This window comes from Canis aureus, chromosome 12, assembly GCF_053574225.1.
Source record: "Canis aureus isolate CA01 chromosome 12, VMU_Caureus_v.1.0, whole genome shotgun sequence".
In the NCBI taxonomy this organism is placed as follows: domain Eukaryota; kingdom Metazoa; phylum Chordata; class Mammalia; order Carnivora; family Canidae; genus Canis; species Canis aureus.
This window is the reverse complement of record NC_135622.1, coordinates 16,811,674-16,833,740: the sequence shown is the minus strand read 5'-3', so window position 1 is coordinate 16,833,740 and position 22,067 is coordinate 16,811,674. Positions and strand designations below refer to the sequence as shown.

At 39.4% G+C, this 22,067-nt stretch overlaps 1 long non-coding RNA gene across 1 annotated transcript in view; it reads left to right on the top strand.

Moving 5' to 3' along the window:
• LOC144324634 (uncharacterized) overlaps positions 1-22,067 on the top strand; it is a 39,322-nt gene that overhangs the window by 7,622 nt on the left and 9,633 nt on the right. The window contains exon 3 of the long non-coding RNA XR_013390065.1: positions 5,341-5,508. This is a non-coding gene — a long non-coding RNA (uncharacterized LOC144324634). The remainder of the gene's footprint in view (positions 1-5,340; positions 5,509-22,067) is intronic.

Below are 22,067 nucleotides of genomic sequence, written 5' to 3'. Positions count from 1 at the left end.
AGACATCACACTAATTCATTATACTAATACTATTACATGGATTGGGTCTAGTGAGCAAGAAGTAGCAATTACTTTAGAGTTATTGGTAAGACATTTGTATGAGACAGGGTGGGAAATAAGCCTAACTGAAATTCAGGGACCTTCTATCACAGTGAAATTTCTAGGGTCATGGTATGGAGCATGATGAGATGAATTCTAAGAAGAAGGATAAGTTGTTGTTGCATTTGGGCCTCCCCTATAACCAAGAAAGAGACACAGTGTCTAATTTGCCTCTTTGGATTTTGGAAACAACATACTCCTCATGTTACTATGACCCATTTACTGAGTGACCCCAAAAGTTTCTAGTTTTGAGTGGGACTCAGAACAAAAGAAACCCTGGTACAAAACCATAATTTGAATTGGACTAGAAGTTAAGATGGCTACATGGTAACTTTGGCCTCATGCCTCTGAAAAAATAGGCAAATAAGGGAGTTATGGTGTTTGCGAGGGTGATTTGATCCTGACTACCAAGGGAATTTTGGACTACTACTACAAAATGGAGGTAAGGGGAGATATGTCTGGAATACAGGAGATCCCTTAGGGTGTCTTTTAGTATTGCCATGCCCAGTGATTAAAGTCAATAGAGAACTACAATCCAATCCAAGCAGAATTAGTAATAACCCAGACTCGCAGGAAAGAAGATTTGGATCATTCCACCAGGTAAAGAACAACAACCAGCTGAGATGCTTGCCAAAAGCAAAGGGAATACAGAATAGGTAGTAGAAGAAAGAAGGTTGTTATAAATACCACCTATAACCTAGCAGGAGCATCAATTTCAAAATGTGAAGAGAGATTCTAACAGAATCAAAGAGGAACATTTTTCTGAAGGAAGTACAATCTCACAGATAATAATGAAAATGAGCAAATGATGAAAATAATTTATTTAACCAAAATTTATAGTTTTCTAAGATTATTCATGTAAAATGAGAAATCAACATGATCTAAAAGGCAAAAAATAATGAACAAATCTGTTCTCCAAGCTGTTTTAAGGAGAAGAAAAAGACAATGGTTTGGCTTAAGCTATTATACAAAACCATGTAGATAAGATCAAATTTGTTGGATTTCTAATGGAGGAAATATTTTCCTTCTCCCCCCTTTTTAAAGAGTATGTCTGTGTTGGTAGGGGGGATGACCTGGCATATGAACACTTCTGCTACTTGAAAGAATTCACAAATTATATGGGTGGCAGGACACTACTTCCCATTAAAGAAGCTAAAGAGGAGAGATTTCCCCTTTCCTTTCTTCCTCATTATGGGGATGGTCTAGGTTAAGCCAAATGGATGCCCCCACCTGGGACTTGAACCTTGAGCCTGGTGATCCGAAGTGCCTGAAATAATTGGAGATTTTTCAGATTGGTGGTAGCAGAGCAGAGTGATTTCCCTTGCAGACACTCCTGGGGCCTGACCTTAGCGCACTGTCAGCCGCCTGACCCCTCTTCTCCCGCACATTTATCATGTCTGGATCTTCAGGCTTCCTGTCAATTTTGTGAGGTCCAGAAATACATCCAATTTTACAAAATGAAAAGTCAAACGCTATTGATTGTCTGGTATAGCTGGACAGTATTTATTCTAGAATAAGAGATAAGTAGATTTGTTCATACTTGATTTTAAATGCCAAATTGCTATAGTGACTAGAAGAGTTGAATGAAGGGGGGAAACAGGATTCAAAAAAGTTCTAGTTCTCTTAATAAATGAAGACATATTTTCAGCCACTTTGTCCATGCCCAGCAGTTCATGAGAAGTTATGTGCTGGGGGAGATACAGTAGAAAAGTCAGGGCTAGTAGGAACTTTTTCTGACTAAACATATTTCTTCACAATCTGCCATGGCACCTGAAATTCCACCAGTAATAAAGTGATTTTGCATTTAATTATTGCCATGTATAGGAATTCTACATTTAAAAGTAAATCTGGGATCCCTGGGTGGCGCAGCGGTTTGGCGCCTGCCTTTGGCCCAGGGCGCAATCCTGGAGACCCGGGATCGAATCCCACATCGGGCTCCCGGTGCATGGAGCCTGCTTCTCCCTCTGCCTGTGTCTCTGCCTCTCTCTCTCTCTCTCTCTCTGTGACTATCCTAAATAAATAAATAAATAAAAATATTAAAAAAAAATAAAAATAAAAAAAATAAATAAAAGTAAATCTTAAGAAGGATAGCTCATAAAGCTACTGTTACTGGTATAAATTAGGTTAAAAAAATGGGATCAGTTTGGATTGGGTCTCAATTGTTGTTAGAATAGCCTATTCCCAAAAGGCCAAGAGCTAGAAAGTCAGGCTAAGGTAGCCAGATATGAAAGAAATAAAAGGAAGAATAAAAAAAGCCCTGCTTTTCATGGGGAATATACAAACACTAGGCAATCATTTGGAAGAGCATCCAGTATTCAGTGTAAAAGTCAGAAGCTCAAACGTTTTAGAATTGCACAGCTAAACATGAGGCTGGGCCAACAGGTGGAAACTCCTAGTGGGGAGTGAAGGAACTTGGGGAGAGAGTCCCAATCTCTTCCTGAAGAAGAGAAAATCATCTTTCTGATGCCTTGGCAGCACGAGTTGATGTAGAGAGATGAGGAGGACTCAGTAATGTGCAGAAGCCCAGCAGTGACGGTGCTGAGGGAGATGTGCAGGGGGAGCTGAATGATCTGGTCTCTCCCAACAGGAGTTGTAGCTAAACTAGGCAGGACCTGGAGACACTGCTTGGTCCATCTTTGAGAAATGCCTGGCAATTGTGATGCAACACCTCATTATCCCTAGATAAAGGAACCTGTGGCATCTTAACACTGCCACCAACAACGATGACTGCAATTTGTTGAGATTTTACAATGTGCCAGGCTCAGAGTGTAAGTTCTGTTTACTTTATCGCTTTCATATTCTCACAACTTTGAAGTAGGTACAGTTAGTATAGCACTGATATTTCATGGATGAGTAGAGAGAGCACCAGAAAGATGGAGGAACTTCCTTCTGTGATACAGTTAGCAAATAGGGTGCAGTATTGAACATAGGCCATATTCAAAGCTCATGCTCTCAGATTTCATGCTGAAGCTCCTTCCTAAACTGAAAGACAAATGTCATCCAGGACAGGAGAGTTCTTGGACAGGAGCTCCCTCATCTAGGACCAGAGGCTCCTGAGGATGCTGACAACAAACCTCATCAAATGGGAGCACTTGAGGCGTTATATATATCTTGCATATCTATCTACTTAAAAGGCCCCATCCTGGAAAGCCAGCCAAAGTAACCCCGGAGAGAGTGGTACTACGCACATAAACTTTACCAGTTAAGCCAAGGTCAGTCCTGCTCTCATCTCAGTTGAAAATTCCAGAATTTAAAAGCTTGCCTCATTACCATCCTGCCTGATCCTTGGTAGGACCAATGCCATTAACAAGTGTCAGTCTGACTTCCTTTGTTTTGCCGGTCTTTGCTGCAGCTGTTGCATTGGGCTGATCCCCTGTAGTCTGCCCCGTGGATTTTTATTAAATCAGCTTCAGCCGGTTCAGCCTTCTGCCTCGGTGGAGCCTCTTCCCATTCTGTGCAAATTCAGTCCATGAGCCCAGAACAAGCCTAGCACAAGCCTTCAGGGGTTGGTTTGGGGATAGGCCATTTAAAATTTTTCCTAATTAGATATGGGGAAAAATTTAAAAACTTAAAAAAAAATGCTTCTTAAAGAAATACCCTGTGGGCTTTGGGGTTGTGGTTATTATTTTATTTCTCCTTATGGGTACTTTAATGCTGCCTTTGTAGTCCTAATTGTGAGAAATGCTGTTTTCAGGAGTCACCATGGATAGAGCCGTGTGATGACAAGTCCACGTGCCTGCTGCACTTTTGATAAAATCCATTTAAAATGAAATGTCACTCTTCAGAATGGTTTCATGACTGTGAAAATGAGCTGGCTTTTCAAGTCTGCATTGGGAGAGAGAAGGAGGGGGACAGAGAAAGATGTAGATACAGAGAATATGTGTTTATAGATTTCTTCCTTGCCTTCTTTCCTCTCAAACTATTATACACAGGGTTGTGGGAGGTCAGGCAAGCATCAGGGTTCTGTTGCAGTGGGCTGGAGTTCTTGGCAGAGGCCCATTAGGGAACTGGAAACATTATCAGGCAAAGGTGGTCTGCAGCTGGGTTCAGATGCGGCAAGCAGAGCTGATGGAGCAGCACAGAGAGATCCTGTGGGTTCCAGCAGTGACACCACTTACAGCTATGCAGCAAACTTTGATATGGCCTCACTTAAGTTGCTGCTTGATCTCTAACGGTCTTAAGGTTACCACTGATTAGATTTTTTTAAGATTTTATTTATTTATTCATGAGAGACACAGAGAGAGGCAGAGACATAGGCAGAGGGAGAAGCAGGCTCCTTGCAGGGAGCCTGATGTGGGACTTGATCCCTAGACTCTGGGATCATGCCCTGAGCCAAAGGCAGATGCTCAACTGCTGAGCCACCCAGGCGTCCCACCACTGATTAGATTTGAGCCAGTGCCTCCTGCTAACACGCACAGGCCCCCTTTGACCTCAGACTTAGGGACTATTGCATCAGTGTGTTCCAAATACTCATGAATTTCCATTAACAAAAACAGCATCCTCTTTCAAAACCCAAGAGTCAAGGCCTGGAGACTGTCAATATTCCCAATGGAAATAGTCTTTCCATTTTTCAGCCTAAATTCCAGAGCAGGGAAATAGAGGTTTGACAGTTCTTTCAGCAGAAGCAATGGAAAGGATAAAAGATGACTGAGAAAAAGGATTAGAAAGACAGAATCTAGTTGGTGCCCTCATAACATGCTTCTGAGTATTAAAGATGATATGTAGATTCTGAGTTTTTGACTGAAGTCATTAGTGAGGGAACATTCTCCATCTTTCAACTTATTTCTTTAGGTTCCAGGGAAAATAATCAATTTTTTCTTTAATATTTCTCTCTCCCTCTATCTCAAAAGATACATTCAGAACAATTCTTTTGAGTGAGACAAGGGGTTCTATACTGAATAGAATCTCCAGACATACATATTTCTCGTTTTTAATTTGAATGTCACTGTTTCCCTCTGACTCCTTTACGTCATAGGAGATGTCCCTCCTATATTTTACCATCACTTACCCAATTATACTGTTTGCACTTTTAAACACTACAACTGTTTTGCATTTGCCCATTTACTTGTCTGTATCTCCCTCTAAATGTAATCTTGAAGACAGTCACGTCTACTGTGTTTATGGTGGTGTACTTGATGCCTGATCAAAAGCTTGATGTATAGAATGTGCTGAATAAATGATTATTAATATTTTAATGTTTTCATATATCAGCTTTTCAAAAAGACTTTATTTATTCAACAGAGAGAGAGTGCACAAGCAGGGGTAGCAGCAGAGGGAGAGGGAGAAGCAGACTCCCCATTGAGCAGGGAGCCTGATGCAGGGCTTGATCCCAGGACCTCAAGATTGTGACCAAAGGCAGATGCTTAACCGATGGAGCCGCCCAGGTGCCCCTATGTGTCAGCTTTTAAGGTAAGCGGTTATAGCTGTGATCGTGTTGCCAGTGAACTGAGGAACTGGTTCCTGGCTGGTATTCATGAGATGGCCTTAAAATGCAGCTAGAGCTAGTGATATATGCAAGCCACAAAGGCCATGTGTGTGATGCTTACAGCAATGGTTGGGATATTAGGAGGATTGTGAACCACACATCAGGGAAGGAAAAAAGAAGAAATGGGTAGAGATGTTAAAAGACAGAGTCAAAGTACATAGTGAGCTTGAAGCATCATGATTTGTTTTCATCTACTGCTTCTTTTAGAATCTGAGTTCACTAAGTGCTGAAACCAAGTCTTACTCTTATTTACATTCCTGGGCCAACTAAACACAGTGTCTGGCAGGTAACAAAGCTCAATGAATATTGGTTGAATAGGTAAATGAGTAAACATTATATTAGGTTCACTAATTTAGTTCCTACCTCACAGAGAGCTCTTACATCTGTCTCCTCTCCCCAAAGCTGTCCACAGTATTTTGGTTCAGATCCTCATTATTTCCTGCCAGGAGATGCCAATGGGCTTCCAAGTGTTGGAAGTCATGGTGCTTTTGAGATACCTCATGCTGCCTCCAGAAGCAGAATGATACAGTAGTAAGAGGCAGACTTGGATTTAAATCCTAGACCTAAAATCCACTGCTGTGTGACTTGAGGCAAATTGCTTAATCTCTTTGGGCCTCAGTGTCCTCTTGGGTAAAATGGAAGTATCAGTTAATGCCTCAATGGAGTTGTTGTGATGATTTAATGAGATCACATATATAAATAATTGACATAATGCTTATCAAAGAGTAGATACTCAGTAGGTATGGAATACCTTTTTTCCCTTCATATGTGCAACTGGGTTGGTAGCATTGTCACCCTTTGTGGGGTGCTCAGTGCATTCCTCCATTCCTGCCCATGGTTGCCACAGTAGGCTCTCACTTTTTATAGACTTGTGCCTACTTCATCTTCTGCCTGCATCTGTTTGAAATGTGGCTCTACCTGTGGCAGAGTCCTGGCCCAGTTTTCACATGAGAAATGAATGGAAAGTTTAGGCTCCACCAGAAGCTTATCTGCCAACCTAGGTTGTATTCATTCATTTAATCATTCATTCAACAAATGGATGCACAAACATCTATGGAGGTCATGAGCAAGGCTATGAGGACACCATTTTTACCTGCATAGAGCTTGCAGTCAAGCAGAAGATACAAGTAAGTAAGCAGATATTTACAATATCATGTAGTAATGCCACAGTGGGGAAAACCTAGGCAAAAATGGGAGTAGATGGAGGGGGAGCCACCCAGCACTGGAGGGTCGAGGGCAGCCTCTGTGGCTTGAGATGGGACTGAGGAGTATGACTTAAAGCCATCTGGAGAATAAGAGAGGAGAAAGAGAGGACCAGGTAGAGGGAAGCCCATGTACAAAGGTGCAGAGCTGAGAGGGATTAGTTGTGTGCAAGGAGGTGGAAGGGCTCCACAGTAGAAGAGACTGCTGAGCACCAGGAGAGCACCGCACCCTGTGGTGAGGTCAGGGTCCACTTGCACAGGAGAGGGCCCAGAAGGCCATGAAGAAAATAGTAAGATGTGCATTCCAGGGAGATTCTTATCTTTACGCGTGTCTTCCACTTAGGGCTCCCTTACTACCTACCTTTGTCCCTCTCCTCTATCTCTCTTCTCTCTCCTCTGCCCCTCCACTGGCTGGCAGAAAGAAACACTCCAACAACAAAGGTGTATGTCCATCTATGAGGGTTTTTATAAGATGGCTAACTCCCTACAATGGGTAAGGTTGTGTGAGGCCCTGTGGGGGACTGGTCACTGGCATACTCTTTTTGACTGACTTGAACCTGTAGGAAAAAAATACTTTTAAAAATGTTCAAGTCCTACACTCACAATCCATTCTAAATAGCCCTGGAAAGATTGTACATTTAAGAGTGAACACTCTCAAGCCTCATGGATACCTTGAGGGTTGGTTCTGCCAAACTGTCATTGACAAAATATCACCTCAGAATGTTCAGTGCATTCCTGCACTCCTGGTCTAGGTTAATACAACAGGCCCCATTTTTCCTTTTTCTTTCTTTCTTTCTTTCTTTCTTTCTTTCTTTCTTTCTTTCTTCTTTCTTTCTTTCTTTCTTTCTTTCTTTCTTTCTTTCTTTCTTCTTTCTTTCTTTCCTTCTTTCTTTCTTTCTTTCTTCTTTCTTTTTTTTTTTAGAAAAGTAGATAGAAAATTATTTTATGCTAGCCATATTTTGTTTTTCTTCTTTTTCTTCTCATTACCAGTTATTTGGGATGAACATAGCATGGAAACTGGTCCACTTACAGCACCAGTTAATATAGTTAAAGACTACTATTCATTTATCTGTAGTTGTCTTTAAGATGAGTAAACAGTGAGAAGTGTATTTGCACTTTCCCTCTGAGTGACACATATTACCTCATTTGTTCAACATAAATTCATCTACCACGAGTTGAGAGTTTAGTCTGTGCAAAACGGTGTGCCAAGCACAAGAATGAATGTTCCACAGGATTTCACTTCAAAGAGTTTACAGTCTGGTGGGAGAGAGGGATATATATGCTCAACTAACTATTCTCCACATCGTCTTGAGATCACACCGACCTGTTTGTGCTTGTGTTCTCTGAATCCTACCTCTACGTTTTTCTGTCTTCTTCTCTACTCAGGACAGCCTCTGAGCCTCTCCAACTCCCAGTACTACTCTAACATTTCTGCAGCCCTTGCAAGAGTATAAATGGAGGCACACCTATCACACATGTACATATTGATTATAAATCAAGCCAACAAACCGTGATATAAAATGTATTATTCCGTCCTACCTTGACAAATGTATCTTCCTATTGACCTGAAGGCCAGGCTCAACTTCAGAATTTTCAGATTCTTTGGATTTCCACCCTGGACCCTAGCGGTGTAAAGAGGCCAGCTCCTATCCCTGTGCCTTGGACCTCAGCCTGCCCTACTTCTTCCCTCACTCCTACAACAAAGGGCTTCATGTATATGTGTATGGACAGCTTAGTTTACACATCCAAATTGCCATACTCCCCAGAATCACCTCTGGCTACACCTGGAACTAGGAGTGCACACACTGCCAGTACATTCTGCCTTCAAGAGGCTGGACTTGGGGAAGAAGCAGCACAGATGAGGAAGCGGAGTTGATGATGTTAGGCAGGAGATTCAAACTACTAGCTACTTATAACTTGGTCTAGATAGTGGGGTGGGGGGGAGGCATTGGGTAGTAGAGCTGGGGAAGAGCCATATCAGAACCCTGCAAGGATGGGGCACCAGGCAAGGAGTCCTCCAGCCCTACCCTAACAACGGTACTGCCAATTCCCTTCTTTGCTGGTGTGGTGAATTTGTGGTTATTCTTCAAGATCTAACACAAGTATCTCCTCTTGACTAAATTCCTTTCTTTGTGTCATCACTATACCTTGCACACACTTCTGACCTTGGGACTCTGTGGGAGAAGGAACTATTTTTAAATCACATCGTGTTCTTAGCATCTACACAAGGTTTAGCATTGGAAGAGTTCAGTGAGTGTGTGTTGAATGAATCCCATGTGGGTCTACCTGGTAATGTGGAATGAAAAATGTCTATGGACCAAGAGGCCTGGGAAGTCTTCAAAAAGTAGTGTTATTAGAACAGAGCTTTGATAAATGACTAGGATTCTGGGGGGGAAAATCAGGAAAGAGAGCTCTAGGTAGAAGGAAACACATTTTCTATATACACAACTCAAAACAGATTGTGAAGCTCAAGCATTTCTTTGAAATATCTTCCTAATATACACGGAAGAAATAAAATAATCATTTATTGCTTTGCTTAAGACCTTGATTCTGAAAAAAAAAAAAAAAAAAAAAAAAGACCTTGATTCTGTTTAAGTATGTTTTCAGAATCCATGCACTGGAAAAGTAGTTCTGGCCCTTTTATGAGCAAGGATGTTTTGCCAGACGGATATGGGGGGCAGCAGTTGGAAGCTTGCTAAATTGTTAGGAAGGAGATTAATGTTATGTAAATGTAAGTAATTAATCAGTGAGCACCTCTCAAGCCAAATACCTGATGTGAAGAGTCCTCCTTTGAGAGGGGAAGATTGCTCTCCTCTGATTAAAAATGGCCTATCAAACAGCATTTAGATCCATCTTTTGCTTCTAACTTTCTCTAAGGTCTGGAGTGGAACCCTCCCTCCCCCCACCATAAAGAAAAAAAGAGAAGCTATGTAATTGGAGCTGAGATCTAGCTGAAGCACCTTGACTAAAGAAAAGTAGAAAATTCAGGACCAGGGAACTGTTCAGGGAGCTCAGAGTTGGGGATTAATGTCAGGCAAGCATGTCTTAACTGAAATAACAGGATATTCAAAAGTTTAAAAGAAAGAAATGTACATGGCCCAGGCCTGAAATCTCTAAACATTTCACCCTCCTGGCCTCAGGAACTAAGTCCAAAACAGGCTGACTGAGCCCTTCTGGTGGCTTTACTTGGGAGATAAATCTTGATTTCTTTCCTGAGATTGCTACCTGGTAGGTCATGTATGCTTACAGCTGCCATTGGTATCTTTCCCAGCATGTGGACAGAGGCTTAAGAATAAAGCTGACAAATACGCAAGCAAGTAGATACAAAGGATGGAATAAAATGGGGCCCTGATAACATCATTGTAATCCTGGCACATTTGCCTGGACCTACTCAATCCACAGACTCTACCCCAGATCTCTCTATTTTCTCAAATCATTTTAGGTTGAGTTTCTATCACTTGTAACAGCGGCTGCTCTAATATGATATGTTTCCAAAGGCTACCCAGGTTCCTGAAGTTGACAACTATGTTGTCTATTGCCTGCTTTTTGTGTTGAATTAAAACTTATTTAAACTTATGAGCTTGTAGTGCTCAATTTAGCAGCACATATACTAAACTTATGAGCTGAGCTTGTAACTATGCAAGTCCTGGAGAATAAAAAAGATGAACAAAGCTTAGTTTTTTGCCTTCATTGTGGAGGGGAGGAAAATATTTTCCTCAACCCTATTAGGGTCCCTGGCTGGGTCTAAAAATTAAATGGACAAAGACCAATTAACAGGAGAAAGGCATACAGCTTTTAAAATATAAGTTTTACATGACACAGGAACCTTCATAAGGAATTGAAGATCCAAAGAGGTGATGAAACCTGAGTATTTTTATGCTGGGTTTGATGAAGAGTGAACAGTCACAGAGAAATAGGATAGGTCAAACAGTGTGAGGTAAGTGCAGGAGAAACCTGCTTGGATTCTTCTTGTGGCTGCTTATCTTCAATGATAAGGATGCTCCTTTTTTCCTGGTAGAGGCAGGGCACCTTTCATATGAGGGTTTTATGATTTATTTCAGGAGAGGTAAGGTGAGAGAGAAGGTCAGAGTGATCTTCCCGCTTCTCCTGTTTTCTCAAACTCCTTCAGCTTAAAATATTCAATATGCCAATCTGCTGTATTTTGGGGTAGCATGCCCTAAACTCCATCAGTACACAATTAGCTAAAAGTCAGTACACGAGGATAAGGTTCTTAATAATGAAATTTAGGTTGGATATATTCCATTAATTAATATCTGTAGCTTAATTTTAATCTTTTTAACATTAAGCTTTTTAACATTTGAAATTATTATGATCACTGTTATTATTCAAAGCCAGAAGACATATAGGCTCTGTAGAAGAGTTTTTTGCTTGCTTAAAAGTGTCTGATTCTTTTGAGAAATGCAAAATGACTGAATATATATTGTTTGTAACAAAAATATAATATTCACAATTACAGACTTTTTATAAAGTATATATAAAATAGAAAGCAGTGTATATAAAAATGAAAATAGTATATATAAAAATGTATGGGGAGGCATCCAGAGCAGTTATTAAAGATAAATTCACTAATAATTTTATTATTAAGATAAGAACTAATATAGATTAATAAATTTTAAAAAGAAAAATCTAAAGATAGAAAAATTTAAATAATGAGATCAGAAGCTAATATACTTAAAAGTGGGAAAAGCAGAATTGAGATATTTAGAACAAATTCTTTAAATATAAGCAATAGAGGACACAAATATGGCAAGTTTAATCAAAAAGGAAAGAGAGGACACAATTATAAAGTTGAAATTAAAGGAGATCTAAAAATGATAAAAGTTCATTATGCCATTCAACTAATTTGAATAGCTCAATGAAATGGATGAGTCTCCAGGACAAAATACTTACTGCAAATTTAATCAATAGTAAGTAGAAATCCAAATATACCTAATACAGTTTCTGGCAAAGAGTAGGCATTCAATAAATTGAATGAATGGACAGAGAAGACTTGGAACAGGTATCAAAGCACATTTAGGTGACTAAAGCATCTTTTCAAACTTCCAAAGACTTAACATCAGCCACACTATGGGAATTATTTCAGAGTTCAGAGAATGATAGCAATGTATACAGTTTATATTAAGAAACAAGTATTATCTGAGAACAAAATCTATAGGCTGTGAAAAAGAAAATCACAAATCTGGCTTATGAATATAGATTAAATAAACTATATAAATATAATATGCTTATGATTATATCTCTTGAAAATGGATGGATAGATTTATACAAACTGAGAAGCTGTGTTTGGGAGGCTGGGTTATCTGATTTTAAACAGGCTGAGAGACATAAACTTTTGTTCAGTTCTCCCAGGAACGCCTTTGAAGATATGGGCAATATTTTCTACCCAAAGAGAGGCATGGGAGGCAGATGTGAATGTCAAGGAGTAAAAAAATACAATGGGTAATAAAGTGACAGGGAAAGAGGAGCAAAATGCACACACACACACACACACACACACAAAAACAATCAGTCAAATGGTGGTTTCAAATAAATACTCTGTATCAGAACTCTTGGGGAAAACTCTCCAAACTGCAATCCCTAACTTATGGTCAAGCTGCTTCTCACATGTCATCTTATATAGTAATGAAGTGTGAAGAGTAGCAAGATTCATTCATTATGATTAATATTTCTCCTAAGTGATGCTAGCAGTATAATACTAGTAGAATGTTTATTAAAATAAAAGAATAATTCAAATATAATAGTCACAATACTGAGAGATCAACATACTCAGAATTGTTTAGACCCTATATGAATAAAATTAAAAACAAAAATGCAAAAGGTCTTTGAATTAAAAGTACAGCAGAAAAGTAGATAAAAAAGATTTAATTTGGGCAGCCCTGGTGGCTCAGTGGTTTAGTGCTGCCTTCAGCCCAGGGCCTGATCATGGAGACCCAGGATCGAGTCCCATGTCGGGCTCCCCGCATGGAGCCTGCTTCTCCCTCTCCCTCTGCCTGTGTCTCTGCCTCTCTCTCTCTCTCTGTGTCTCTCATGAATAAATAAATAAAATCTTTAAAAAAGTATTCAATTTTATAAAGCTGGCAATGTCCCCCAAATTAATTTATACCTATAATATTTTTCAAAATTGTAAAGGGAGATTTCAGGAATTGGACATATATACTTAGATTTTTCTGAAGGAATAAAAGGGCAAGACTATCCAATAACATTTTGAAAAGACAACTAATAAAATGATTTGCTTTACAAGGTAATAAAAATCTTTCTGAAAATAATTATTTTGGGGCACCTGGGTGGCTCAGTAGTTTAATGTCTGCCTTTGGCTCAGGTTGTGATCCTGGGGCCCTGGAATCAAGTTCTGAATAAAGCTCCCCACAGGAAGTCTGCTTCTCTTTTTGCCTATGTCTCTGTTTTTCTCTGTGTCTCTCATGAATAAATAAATAAAATCTTAAAAAAATAATAAAATAATTATTTTTGTTTCATGTATTTAAAAAACTTTTTTTTAAATTTTAATTTACCAATAATCTATGTGCACTATAGGGATGATCATCCAATATTATTATGATACAAAATATAGAATATTATACATTTTTATTTTTATATCAGTATGATTACTTTAAGTGACATGTTCTTATTTTATTAATAAAAAAAGCCAATCAGTAAGTCTTGAAAATATGTTTAAACTTTCTTATTTTATATTGCATAACAGCAACATACACATTATTATAAGGTTTTCATATTCTGGACCACTTTTTAAAAGTATAATGCAAAACATAGATTCAAGATATACAGATGTATACACACATATATAAATATATGTATATTATATTCATACTACTTTAAAAAGACATATAACATGGGCATCTGGGTGGCTTAGTCAGTTAAGCAATGGACTTGTGATTTTGGCTCAGGTCATGATCTCATGGATCCGGAGATAGAGCCCCACATTGGTCCTGCACTCAGCGGGGTGTGTGCTTGAGTTTCTCTCTTCCTCTGTTCCTCCCCACCCACTCATGCACATGCTCTATCTCTAAAATAAATAAATAAAAATATTTAAAATAAAAAAGGCATAGAACAAAACATACGTTTCTGAACTACTTTAAAAAGGCTTAGAAAAACAGATATGTAATACATATGCACATCTGTATACATATATATTATGTAAGTTTTTTCCAGAAACAATGTACAAACAGAAACCACAACTGTGATTTTGTTAATTTTCTTTTCTGTTGACCAAATTACCTAGTTTCCCCCTGCAATTTAAAGAAATATTGGCAACTCTCTCATGGCTAGTGAGAACTTAGGGGGGACATATTTAGGAGATAAATGTAAGTCATCAGACACACTTTCCAGATGACCTTAAGGTTCGTTTTGCCTGCTGTGAAGGGTTGCACTTTCCATTTCAACTGCATTAAAAAAGTCCATTTAGAAAAATTTAAAAACTCTTTATTTCTGCCTGAGGATGTTGTCCTACTGACTGCCCCTTTGGAGATGCTACAAATCTTCACTTCTTTTTAAGTATGGGGAATGATGTACCAGAGCAAAGCAATAAAGTGTGTTCAGAAGTAACTAAACTCAGCATGCCCTGTTGTTACTGCTTGGCTCTATGATTTCAATCCTATAATTAGATATGTTGTTGGGTTTTGCCAGGCTTTAATGACCTCCATTCTGTTTATGACAAATGCTGGAGAGCCACCCCCTGGGGGAATCCAGGGGGACAGATGAGCCGATAAGAGCTTGTTGTATTTAGTCTTGAGATGCAATTGCCTCATTTTCAGATTGTTCAAAATTCCAGCATGTCAGAAAAATGTATGTACATTGTCTGCGAATGTATATAGGTAGTGTGGGTAGGGTATGTGGGGCAATTTGGAGAGTTGACAATATCAAGGCACTAAACAAGTAAAGGCTGGGTTGAAAGTAATAGCTAGACTGCCCACTGGATGACGCTCTTCATCACTGGTCCTCACGAAGTGGTTAATGAAAAGTTGGGCAAAGAAATGTTTATTTATGATTATTCAATACATTGAAAAACACTTATTGGACGCTTAGTGCATATGAAGTGTTGTACTAGGAACTATGAGGGACACAAGAATGGTTTATAATGAATGTGGGAAGATTATACCCATGTAAACCAACATGATGAAGCAGGCAGTGAAAAGTTCCTCAGGGAAGAATTCCCTGACCTCTCCTGGCAGAATGAAGCCCTGTCCAAGCTCTACTACAATACTTAGTACATTGCAATGTTTGTCTGCACATTTGCTTCATTCACAAGATGGTGAGCTCCTTGGGAACAGAACTATTATCATATTCCATTCCTAGTGTCTTACATGGTCCTAACAAGAGGTGGGTGCTCAGGAAGTGGGAGTGAGTGTGTGAGCTGGTGAGCATGGGACAGGACCACCTGCAGACCGAAGAGGTGGTCCCAGGTTGTTGGTGGAGAGGGTTAGAGAAGGAAACCTCTGAAGGTAGCCTTGGATATACAGGGAGGCTTTATATCCACTCTGGATGATAGGGCACTGACCAAGGAATTGGTTTAGGTGGAATACATTCACGATTATATGAGGGTTATTAGAAAGTATCCTAAAGGGTCCCCCTGCCTCACTAAAAAGAGTATTTCCTCAATTGGCCTTAAACTCCTTTGAGGTAAGCATATTTTTGTTAAAATTGAAATCTGTTGGGAGGTTTCAGGCATCAACTTTTTATAAATAATCACCATATCAGATAACTTTCTTTTAGGAATACATTTCTTCCCACAAAGGATAGAAGGTGATCTGGACGCAAAAAATGGGTATCTGGCTGGGGAAGCAGGTCTGGACAGGAGCCTTAGTCCAAACAGGAATGGCCTAAGAACATCATCAAGTAGTAGATTTCTAGGGCAAGAGCAGAAGGTAGTGATTGGAAAGGACTCCAAATCCAAGAGTGAACAACCATTTTGTCTTGGGCTAATCCTTTGTACTGAACAAATTGGACACAAGGAGTTAGGTTGCCTTTTATATGATTCCTACTTGTATTTTCCTGTGTCAGTGGAAAAGCAGCCTAGAAGTTAGAGCAGCTGGGAGAATTGGCAATTTCAAATCTAACTTAAAAGAGAAGTATTTGGGGAGTAGAGGAAAATTTGCTTCTCTCCATGGCTAGAGGGAATAATTGGTTCCATCTGACAGCAAAGAATCAAAGCACAAGTTTGGAATCCATTTTCAAATTCCTGAGGAAAGTCTATTTAAGCATAAAGTTTTATTACTATTAGTGACTCTTCTTGAGGTTGAAAAATTAGTCTACTGAAAATGGTTGCAAACCTCCATATAAAGTAGCACAAATACCAAACAGCTGGAAGCTACAGGAAAATGAAGACAACAGCTTTATCTTGAGTGTTATTTCCTATATGAAAGAAAAACCAAAATTTTAAAAGAAGGCTCTAACAATGGATCAGCACTTTTTAAAAATGAGGTCTCAAAAATTCAAAAGGGCACACAGACATGCTTAGAAACATGCTTGCACGGGGATCCCTGGGTGGCGCAGCGGTTTAGCGCCTGCCTTTGGCCCAGGGCACGATCCTGGAGACCCGGGATCGAATTCCACGTCGGGCTCCCGGTGCCTGGAGCCTGCTTCTCCCTCTGCCTGTGTCTCTGCCTCTCTCTCTCTCTCTCTCTCTCTCTCTCTCTGTGACTATCATAAATAAAAAAAATAAAAATAAAAAGAAACTTGCTTGCAGTACAACAAAAATGCATGAGGCAACCTATGACTGGGTTTGAAGATGGCAGACAAAAAGTCTGTGACCTTTGGTCAGAGATATCCCGGGGCCTTAACATTTTAGGGGTTTGTACTTAACTCCTGCCCAAGCCCAGAGACATGGGAAACTATCTCTGATGGACTTTTGCAGTAAGTCTCTGCTCCCATCCCATCCTTACAGGCAACTGATACAACTTAATAAAAGGGGAAACAGCTTAATTAAATAAAGAAAACATCAGTGTAAATAATAAATCAGTAATAACCCTTTACCCTAGTCTCACAAATGTTCCAGTCTCTTGGGTCATAGAGCTCCTCAGAGACACAAAAGAAACTTGTGTTCAAAGATTTTTTTTTCTTCACCTCTTGTTCCTCCCATCTACCTGCCACAGTATGCTTCAGGAAGCAGGAAGTAGGCCATTAGGTTAATGAGTCTAAGTGTCTGCTAGAGGTGGGAGGAACCAAATCACACGGGAGTGAGGAGAAGGCACACAGAGAATAGGGTCTAAGCTTTTTTTTTTTTTTTTTCTTTTTCGGGGGGGGGGTCTAAGCTTTTTAAACCGAGTAGAATTCACACACTAGCACATGCCCAGCATTTCTGACACCAGATGTGGGAAGGTTTTCCCCAACAGCATCTGGGCAACGTACAGTTTAACTCAATACCGACACCATCTATCCAGAGACAGCATCAGATCCTACAGGTTATAGGCTCAGGCCCACAGGAGTGCACCCACTTCAGATGCCAGTTACAAATAATAGGTGCCCACCACCTCCCCCCAGTGTTACCCACAACTTCTGTCCAATTTGACTACAAATCAGAGGTTCCAATGACCCCCTCTCCTTGGGTCTAATAAATTTGCTCACAGAACTCAGGAAAACATGTACATTTACCAATTCACTAAAGGATCTGAAAGAGGATCCAGATGAACAGCTAAATGGAGAGATACATAGGATGAGGTCTGGGAGAGTCTCAAGTGCACAAGCTCTATCCTTGGGGAGCTGGGGGTGTGTCACCCTCCTGTATGAGGATGTGTTCCCACCTGGAGGCTCTCAAAACCCCATACTATTGGGATATTATGAAAGCTTCCTCATGTAGGCCTGATCTATTATTAACTATTTCCAGCCCCTCTTTCTAGTCAGGAAGATGGGGCATAAGCTTGGAGCTGAAAATTCCAAGCTTCTAATCATGGCTTGGTTTTCTGGTGACCAGTTCCATCTGGGAGCCCACCCACAGTCACTTCATTAGCAAAAAAGATGCTTCTAGTGCTCTTATCACTTAGGAAGTTACAAGGGTTTTCAGAACTTTGTGCCAGGAACTAAGGGCAGAAACCAATATATAAATAAATAAATATATTCTATTATCTCATATTAGCCCAGATCACAGTTAGACAATGCATAGGGTGCCCCAGGTGGGTTAATAATTTGATACCCCTTCAAACAGATATGCTTGCATTAGCTCTCCCAGATGAAACATAATCCATTATGACTGAACTTATTAGCTACTGATAATACTTCAACAAATTACTCTTAATATATATTATTTATAGTATACAGTGAAATTATATATTTATTATTATATATAAATTATAATATATATTATTATATAAATATATAATTTCACTATATACTCAAGGAACATCCTGTTTTTCTGTTACAACTCCTTTTTTTTTTTTTTAAAGATTTTATTTATTTTTTTATTCATGAGAGACGCAGAAACCCAGGCAAAGGGAGAAGGAGGCTCCATGCAGGGAGCCCAATGTGGGACTCGATCCCAGGACTCCAGGATCACACCCTGGGCCAAAGGCAGGTGCTAAACCTGCCAAGCCACCCAGGGATCCCTCTCAGTTATAACTCCTAAGGAAGCCAATGAGAATACCTGAAAAAGCCCTACAGAGTGGACAGCTAATTAAAAGGTTTCAGCAAATTTCTTCAAAAGTCTCTTTGTGACTTGATTATTGGAAAAGCTAGGCAAATAGAAAACTGATTTCTTTTGAATAAGAAAAACATATCTGTTTCAGATTTTGAAGTGTGAACTTCACGTTAACAGAACATTCTCAAATTTCACATCAGCACTTGCTCTTCCAGCAATCTTTTTTGTTTGCTCTTCTGTGTTGATTATAGCTTGTTGACTAATCATATCTGGTTCTCTTTTTGATTAGACCTACCATGTTTGGTGATTCTTCTCAGTTTCAATTGTTCTTTAGGGGCTTCATTCTTAGACTGAGCTAGCTTAGACTAGCTAATCTATTTGATCTCTTCCCTACCATTTTTATTCTAATCTATTTGATCTCTGCCCTACGGTTTCATAAGCATTTCCCCCTCACAGTTTCTAAACGTTCTTACACATAGTCTTTTCATTTTTAGACCTATTAAAGTTTAAGCCTTTAATTAAATCAATGGTCATAAGCACTTAATTCTAAAAATTGCCATCTCCTCTTCTTCATTGGCTCATCATTTTTTAGTACTTAGTAATGAACAGGCATGAGTATTAAAAGTTTGCCTATTATTGGCTCCAGGGGTCATGTAAAACCATGTCCAATTAAACTTTGAGGAAACAAACCAAATTATTTCCAATGAACAGGTATTTATTCATTTTTTAAAAAATGAAGATGAGAAACTAATTTACTACTTACAAAGATTTTATACTCCATATTTATTTTTAGAATAAAAAATTTCCTACATGTCATTTTTCAAACCAGGCAACTCCTGGGTGAAGCATATTAAACCAGTTGAGAATTTAGCTAATACAATTTACCACCTTTGCAGGTAATCAGCCTTTTGTTACGTACCACTTAGTTTCAGGATGGTAGCTCACCTGACTTCTGGCTTTATTGGTCTCAGTTCGTGGTCCAGCCTTGGGTTCCATGCAGCATAAATACCTGTGTTACAGAAATAGAAAAGAAAAAAAAAAATGAAGAGATGCTGTTTAAGAATGCTTTTCCAAGACTTTTCATGAAGGCTGATGGAGAGAAATTCCAATTTATATTTCACTACTTGGGAATCTTAATTAATTAATACCATTATTCAGATTTGCCTCAGTGATTTTTAGAAAAGATATTACCTGTCAAAGTATTGCTTAAGTGAATCAACCATTTTAACCAAAATATCAATTTTAATCAAGTGCTCCACCAAAAAATATTAATCTCAGTAAGCCTTCCAAGTCTTACAGCCCACTTTTGCTTGACTCTGACTCTGAAAATACTAGAAATCTTCAGTAATTTCTAAAAACATCCCTTGTAGAAAGATTTTGTTAAAATATTTAAGAACTTTCCACTCCTCCTTTCTGATTCCCCAAATCAACAAAACCCCAATCCTGACCCAAATATGAGTCCAGTGATTCCAAATAGAACTGAAAACTTTTGGAAATGTAAAATCTTTTTTTTCTTTAATTTAATAAAGAATTAGAAACTGCTGATTCTGTATCCATTTTAAATTAAAATTAAAATACAAACAGTTTAGCTACCTCAGTTAGTGCTTAAAAGAGACTAGTCACTTTCCAATCCCATACTTTCTGCTACAAAGATTACCTAACCACTGGGATTTGTGAATTAAAAAGGACAAAAGGGAAAGGAAAGAGAGATTATGCTCATCATTGAAAAGGAGGCTATGAGTGGATCTGGTTGACATCTTTGTTTTCTGGTGACATACTGAGCAAAGTTGAAATCTACTATGAAAATAATCAACTATGAATGGAAATGGGGGTTGAGTGGGGTTGATGTGGTCCTGTTCTTAGCGTGTATTTGTTTGGGGAACATACTGATGCTCCTGGCAAGAACTGGATCCTGTGCTAACATTGTGTTTACAAGTAATGCTATAATGCCAAGGTTGCAAACTCTGTCTAGCCCATCGGGGCTTATTTCTTTGATCTTCACAGTTAAAAAAAACATTGAGCCAACATTTAAAGATCAGGTGATTTCCTATAAACAGGTGATTTCATATAAACACTCTCAGTTCTGAGTAGCAGCTGTCCACCCCCAGTCTGTCTATCATTTAGAGCTCCTTTCTTGACAGTGAGTTTCATTTGCCATTTAGCATCATCACACTCAAGCTGTTTCTTAGTAATAGTGAAAATACTGTATCTTGAAAGTAAAAAATGAAAGGCAGGCTGAAAACTTTCTTCCCCCAAGATAAATGACAGACCATGTTTATTTATACAAGTGAAAAAAATCCATATGTTTAAGAAGCAAACAAGTTGGGTCTTTGTCAAAAGAAGACAACTTACAACATCCAGCCATCCCACTAATTTATGTTACTTTCATGGCCCATGTAGGCACTGAAGTTTGCAGTCCCCAAATTATTACATTCTTTGCACCAGTGATTCTCAACAAAGGGGTGTAGAGGAGTATCAGAATCATCAAGGGGCTTTTTCAAAGTATGCTTCCTTCCACATGGACAATTCTGGGATACATGCCCCTCTGGAAGCTTTGTCTGATTATGGAAGCTGTCTAGGAGATTCTGATATAATTATGTGGTGGAGAACTCTATATCTGTTCTTTAGATGGGAACTATTGAAAGGCATCCTGATGTCTTCTTTCTAATTTTTCTCCCCTGTCCCATCCCCAGATAAAACGCCTAACAGCCTAAGAATTCAGACATCATGCCAACCACCCATAATGGAGCTATAGTTAGGTGTATAAATGGTGAGAAGCTGCCAATGAGCCCCTTTCAACTATGAAGTTCTTGCTTCAAATAGTGTGTGTGGGTCAGAGTTAGGGTAAAAGCTACTTAACATCTTTGAATGTCTCCAGATGGGTGGAGGATGTCTCCAGATGGATGGTTCACAAATTTGGGAATCTGTAGAGCTCATTAAAATATCAGTGTCCAGGGCAGCCTGGGTGGCTGGCTCAGTGGCTTAGCACCGCCTTCAGCCCAGGGCATGATCCTGAAGACCCAGGATCGAGTCCCGCATTGGGCTCCCTGCATGGAGCCTGCTTCTCCCTCTGCCTGTGTCTCTGCCTCTCTTTCTCTCTCTGTTTCTCATGAATAAATAAATAAAATCTAAATATATATCAATGTCCAAGCCTTGCCATTGTTCTATTTAGTAATTCTGGTGTGGGTGCTTAGAGACTCAAACCAACAAACTGACCATGGCCAGAGGACATATATAAAAATAGAATTCTGACCACAGCCTCTGCAGCAACCAGTCCATGAAGCCAAACCACAGCCTCCACAACAATCAGCCCCAAACAGCCATGATCTGATCAATTAACTGCCAGCTTCCCTAATTTTTGTCCCTGCTCCTAATTTAGCACAAACCAGAGAAATCTAAATGTGTTCTCCTAACCAATCACATATGATGCCCCACTTCCAGTTAGTTCCTCCCGCTTTCCCATGCCAACAACCTCTGATCACAGCACACCAGAATCCTTCCCTTTTCCACAGAACCTTTTTCACTCCCTATACCTGCCTTTGTGTTCCTGCAAAATCCAGTGATGGTGGCCAACTCCCTTGTAACAGCAAGTTCTGAATAAATAGACTTTGCCTATTCTCATTTGGGTAGTCATTATTTATTCTTACGGGTTCTAGGAAACAATATTTTCAGCAGG